This window comes from Urocitellus parryii, chromosome 13 (genome assembly GCF_045843805.1).
Source record: "Urocitellus parryii isolate mUroPar1 chromosome 13, mUroPar1.hap1, whole genome shotgun sequence".
In the NCBI taxonomy this organism is placed as follows: Eukaryota; Metazoa; Chordata; class Mammalia; order Rodentia; family Sciuridae; genus Urocitellus; species Urocitellus parryii.
The window spans coordinates 38723663-38730591 of NC_135543.1; positions in this window are offsets into that span (position 1 = coordinate 38723663).

A 6929-nucleotide genomic window follows, 5' to 3' on the forward strand; every position below is an offset into this window, starting at 1 on the left:
TATTTGAATGGATTTAGAACACATAAGAAATAAGCCTTCTAGTAACATAGATACATATTAGTAAATAACTGTATTTGTAATGAAAATTGAGATCAGGACTCTACCAACAATAAAATGAAAGAAGAAAATGTTCAAAGATAGCTGTTGTCAACTTCTGTGCACTGAAGTACTATCTCCTCCCACTTGCTATTCCATATAATCTTTTTTCCTACCTCTTGTTCCAGATAATCTTTTCTCCAACAGCCCATGTAACTGTCACACAGCCACAATGTGGATACTTTGATTTCAGTTTTATTTGTCCAACATCTTTGCACTTTAATTTTTCAAGAATTGCACAAAGCTCATTCACTTGTTCATATATCGGAAATGATTCCCTCATTAAGATGATAATTTGTACATATAACGCTTAATACATATGATCTCCCATGTATGTATTATCTCACTCAATCAACAATATACCATCTTGAAGTTCCCCTGTTAAGATCACACTAAAATTAGTTTGATAAATGGCTAGTGCCGACTATTACTTTTATCATAGAGTAACATGGATTAGCACATTATTAAATGCCCTATTAACGTTCATTCTGGGAATAAGGTTGTTTTCTTTTAAATGCTCCATCCATCTAGTTCTCCCCAAAATAGTTCCCAGTTTCTCTGGGTGTCTTCTTCCCATAGAGTAAAATTCTGATCCTCTCCTTGCCGTCAGCCATGAATAATTTTACAACCTCCCCAGTAGGTTATGTGCTTTGGAATTTTTCATTGGCCTGTGAAACATTTATTATATTCTGAGAACTTATTAGGCATGGTATAAAACATGGAAAAGATATAGTCCCTATCCAGTGCCCTCTCCATCTAAATAGCACAAGCAACCAAATAAAAATAGTACGTTGCAAAGATTGGTTTCAATTTCCTTCATTTCTTTTTAGAATTATGATGTCATTTTTCAAAGACCATGTCCGAGAGCTTTGGTGTAAGGAGAGCCTGTGGTCATATGAGATTAGAGGATGGTTCACCAAAGAAATGAGTTTTGAGCAAGACCCACTGAAGCAGAATTTGGGCCATACATCAGGAGAAGTGCTGAAATAGAGCTTAGCATAAAAGAACTGAAACACCATCCTTTTAGTCAGAAGCATCTATGAAATGAAACTCTGAATTTGGAGTAAAGAAATGTTTAAGTTCCTGGTCTTTGCTCTTAACCATGATGAAGTCTGTGACCTTAGGAAAATGATTTCACCCCTTTTCTACTTGTGCTTCCTCAGGTGTAAAAAGGGGTTGAGTTTTCTGTTTTGTGTTGCTTCTGGAGGTGATAGAAGCACAGAGAGTAAGATACACAGTGAGCATTTTTAAATTCTTGGTTGAAGGAACTGAGCACTGCAGTTCCCAACAATGGTTCTTCTCTTCCCACTTGGAAGGAGCAGATTAGCAGAGTAGCCATAATCCTGTCAGGGTCCTAGTCTGGCTTGCGTGCAGCACGGGAGAAGAGTAACTCTCCCTTTGCCCCTTGCCTTCATCTTCTTGGTAGCCCAGGGAGAGGGCTAACATCCCTGCAGCCTTATCATGCTGTGCCTTCCATCGGAGACACTGAGGTCTATGGATACTAGCAGCAATGGCGCAGCCAGCTGAGCCATTCAGGGATCATGTGTACAACATGGTCCTGTGCACAAAGACCTGGCCATTTGACCATGATCCAAATAACATAAAGTAGCCTTTACACTGGGCTTAAACATTTACCAACATTGCATGATTTCATTACATTGGCACAAGTACCCCAAAGCCATCATCCTAGAGCTGTGCTACTTTGGCAGAGAGGATTTGAGTCTGAAAGCAGAGATAGGCAAGATGGGAAGACAGAGATGACTACAAGTACTCCTTTACTGAACCAAGATGACTCCTGAATCCAAAAAAGGGCAATGTGAGGGATTTATGTTGGAGTCAATGCCAGAAGTCCTGAAGGGCTGCCCACTATAGTAGAGAACAGTTAAAGACCCAGGGATTTGAAACTCAAATATGGCTTTCTCCAGGGTAACGAAAGCTCCAGAAGGAAATACAAGTGAAGTTGCATTAGTCGATAGAACTCTGATTGTAGGACAGGGAGGAAGCTAGCTGGAAAGGGAAACAAATCAGAAGTTTCTTGGGAAAAGGGGAAATTAGAGAAGAAACTAGTAAGCTGGTAGCTTCCACCTCTTCATAGCTCAGTAAGATAAGAAGGAAGGAGTCTGATAAATCCAGTTGTAACAAGGTACCCACTGGGAATTATTTTCCCTACCTCTCAAGCTGAGAAAGTTGAACCTTCTCAGATGGGTTTCAGCTTTTAGAAAGAAGATGGAAATAATCAAATAATTCATTTAATTCATTATTGAATCTCTATCACATACTAAGTAATAGAGATAAAATGGAGAAGGAACAAAATTCACTATGGTCCCGGCTTTCATGGGATGTACGTTTTATAGAAGACAAACAAATGAAGTCAATTAAAATTACAACAAATGTTACAGGGGGTTGGGGAGGGCCTGAGACACACAGTGAGATGAGGACATTCTTATATGGTCAGAGAAGACCTCTCTGAGAAGGAGGATAGAGCTATGCCAACAGCAGAAGAGTACATTGTAATATAAAAGCTTGTTAATGTGTTACTGCCCTGAAATGGCAAAAGAGGTGGGTAAGAAGTCTAAATTCCATTTTAGCACATTCATTCTACCTGTTGCATGGAGAATGGAGTAAAGCAGGACAAACGTGGCCAGAGGAAACCAGCCAGAGGTTATTGCAGGGAATCAGGAAGGGATGATGGTATTCCAGGCAGCTGGTGCTAGAACAAAGCATGAAAGTAGGCCTAGAAGAAGAAGAGGATCAGGCAGGGGGAAATGACTCTGAGTTTTCAATCTCTGGAACCAACACCAAATCAACCCATCCCAGAGACCACAATAAAGGAAACCCAAGGAGAGCAAATATCCACAGATAAGAATGACTGCCCCCTTGGTGAGAAGGAATCAGAAGACTCTAGTTAGGAAGACTGTGCAGGTAGCCAAAATGATGCCATCACCAGTACAGTGCTTCAGAGGGCTGTCCAGAGCATCAGTCGCTAGAGTCACATGTGAGTTTTTAAATTTAAGTCAATGAAAATTTAATATTAAATTACAATTTATCATGTTCACAAGCTATGTTTCAATCACACAATGACATGTGTGGTTTGTGGCTACCATATTGAACAGTATAGATTCATTTCAATCATTGCAGAAAGTTCTATCGGACCATTATGCTCTAGATGGCTAAAATGTGAGTTAAAACAAGGGAAAATTGGAAACTCATGAGATAGTCCCTAGGGCACAGCCACCAAGTACCCCTCCACACATTAAAGAGACTCCACCATAAGTATAACATACACGCTTCTCCAGGGACCCTGACCATAATTAAGCTTCTTGTCAGAGAGATCTTACAAAGACTGTCAACGGATTTCACAGGATTTCTGCAGAGAGCTCAATGTGGTTTGAAGCTTCCTCTTTCTTATGAATGCCAAGTTTGCAGACAAAAGGTAAGATAGACTCTGTCTCCAGAGAGCTTGCTGTACAAAACTTACCATTTCTGCTTTCTTGGTGAAAATTTATGAAACCTCTGTCTAGCCTAAGAATAAGGGACAAAGAGTACCTGCCGTGTAACTACCCACTGTTATGTAAATCGCCCCCCAACACACACACACACACACACACACACACACTAGGTACAAATTCCAAAGAATTTCTAGATGCAGGGTCCAGAGACTTTTAGATATTAGCCCCTCTGGACCATTGCAGCTTGAATAAACCTGCTTCCTGATAATTCCTCAGGTGTCCAGCATCATCTGCCCTACATCACCTAAAGGAATAATATTTATTTTTTTCTGGCACATGAATTATACCTGAAACTAATGTGACCTAGGGGATATTTGCTGTGCAGGCAAGCAGGAGAAAAATGTATCGTGAGGCTTTCATGAGAGGGAGACTGGCAGAGCAGATATCCTATAAAGACAAGTGAATAGGGAATGGAGGGTGCCGGTGTGAGAATCACTTCATTGCAAGATCCAAAGGATGCAGGCCCAGCAGGAACTTAATTGAAGCTCAAATGAAAACAAATGGATTCTGAGTCCTGACTGTGATAGAGGGAGGGAAGATCTGAATGTTGGTCACTAATGGATTCAGTAAGAAAGCTAAGGATGGGAATGGGGAAGGTAAATAGTGAGTCCAGATAAGGAAATTTCATGGTTTGAAGTATTAGCGGAGAAAGAGACTGAAGGATGTTGAATTCTAACATGTGACCTTGTCCGTGTATGGAGAGCCGGCTGTGCCCTGACCTGAGTTACTCGGTGATGGATAGAACAATCATTTTCAGGCTGTTCTTAAAACTGAGTTACTCCATTTTATACAAGTGGAGTAACTTGCATAAACTATTCCATTCTGAACTTAAGTTCTGAGGTAGAATGACTCACTATCTTTCTTGTACAAATAAACTACCACTGTCTGCCTAGCACAACCATAAGGCATAAACTGATAAACAAATAAATTAATTGTGCTAACAAAAATGTCTACCTGTGCACTCATTGAATTTTAATCAGAAACCCGTGGGTGCATGAGCATATCAAACATGTATCAGAAAAACCAGGCCAGTGTGCTTATCAAACATATGAGACCACCAAATAAAGCAACCCCCTCACTCAAGGCCTATAAAAGGAGGAGCACCCCAAAACCAGATACAGTGACACACTGATTCTGTCACCTGGTCACTCGTCACAAACCTTGCCAGGGAAAATTGTTACAAGTCCAAACCTCTGAATCTTATTAGTATCTCCAGCTGGAGATGACCACACACAGCCCATTCCAAGCTGACACTCTGAGACTGCTGTCTGTCTGGACCTTGGCCTACAATAAGTTCCTGTACTTGGACAGCTTTGCACCCTGAACAAGTTCGTTGGTTTGGCTGGTTCATAATCTTATCTGCCCACCTACAGTGACTCTTGGCATTCCTATAAACTCTCTGCAGTTGCTCTCAGTTCAGTCTCCTGAACCCCTGTGGCTGCCTTAACCCTTTCTTAGTCTTTCTGTAACTTAAATATGTCATTGTGTGAAGTGCGAAATATGATCTGAGTGTTATAGATGTTAGAAATTAAGATTGGAATAAAAAAACTTGAGCTGGCTTACGACTACTAGGTGACCCACAAGTATTCAGTGAATTGCTTCTTATGGTGTAGCCTATGACTTTAATGTCATTCAATAAATTCTGACATCCTGGAAAGACATAAATGTGTTTGGTTTATGTTAGTGACAGCTCACTCATGACACCATGGTAGCTGAGACAGAGGTGAAGACTGAATTCAAGCACTATAGAACTAGGATTCTGGAAGACGAGCCATCGAGATGGATTCTTTCAATTTCTTATTACGAAAACCTTCAACCTTATGTAAAAATAGAAAAGCATCATAATGAAGTCCAATATACCCTTCACTAGCATCAGCAATCAGTAACTGATGTCCAATCTTACCAACGTGAATTTTAATATTACCATTGAAGACACTAGAAGATCTTGTGGGACTGGGAGAGTGGGAGCAGGTGGTAGAAATAGAAAAGGGATGGGAGGGCCTTTCCCACTGGGCAAGGAAGAAGTGGAATTCTAAAGAGGAACAATGACAATGCAGAAACAATGGAAAGTAACTAGCACAATATTGGCACTCATTAAAAACCTCAATCAACAAGAAAGCAGGCAGGGACCAACAGAGGAGAGCAAGGGATATCCTATTCCCATCTCCCTTCATCTGTGAAAACTCTCAACAGCAGGTGATAGGCATGATGAAGAAACAAACCCTTTGGAAAGGTCTTTGTAGGGGTAAAAATCTGGGATCAGCAATGGAAGGAGCTTCCTTAGATTATAGTAACAGAAATCCAATTACCTCGCATTAGACCAACCAAATGTTGGGCACAACAACACAGCAGAGAAGATTGTCCCCTGTCAACACTGAATAGTTTGTTGTGGGTTTTTTTTTTTTCCATTCTAATAGAAAGTTGCAGGTGACAGAGGTCCATAATCGTATCAAAAGCTGGCTTCAAAGTTAGCCTCTTGGAACATTTCTAAAAATCCAAATACAATAAGCAGAACTATTTCTATGTGTTTTTAAAAAAATACATTCTACATTTACCTTCCCTTTCTTAGAGGAAAAAAAAAATTCAAATCTCTTGACATCACAGAAGTTCTATGTTCGGTTTTCCAAGACGCTTCTGGCTCCGTTTCAATGTGTAATCTATTGAGGTAGTAGATGGGTACCACTAAGACATGTGGTTTACATTAATGCTATTCATGATGTTTATCCTAACTCTCTGCAGGAAGCAGCTCCACCATATGGTATTCATGTTTGTGTGTTGCTAAAATACATTCCGAATGCCCATTCTAAAGAATTCATCAATTGCCACGTAAATAAAACAGATGCCTCTGCATTTGTTATTGAAAAGGCCATTTTCAAGAGTAAAATACTACAACAACGGTACACTCAGAATTGAGTTAAAATCCAACATCCTCTGGAGCCTGCATTGTGATTTGGGATCAGCTGATACCTGAGAAACAAAACAGATGCTTGCAAAGGAGAATTTCAAATGAGTTAAGAGTTTGGTGGCTTCAAAGAGGAGAGCAAGTGATTCAGTGCAAAAAGGGTAAATTTCCCCAGTACCTTCCTAACTGTGAGGACATTGTGCACATCTCAGGCGGATACTAAGTGGTGCAGTAAAGCAGCAAATTAGAAGAATGTAAATTCTTTAGTAGGAATTGCACGCAGGGGAAAAATGCCTCCTAATGCTCATATTTGTTTTCATGTAAATAATGTACACTCTTCCTAAAATCAGACTGGCATGGGGCTAAGTAAGATATCAAAATCTACAATAGATAATGCTCTGGACTCCAAAATGGCAGGAACA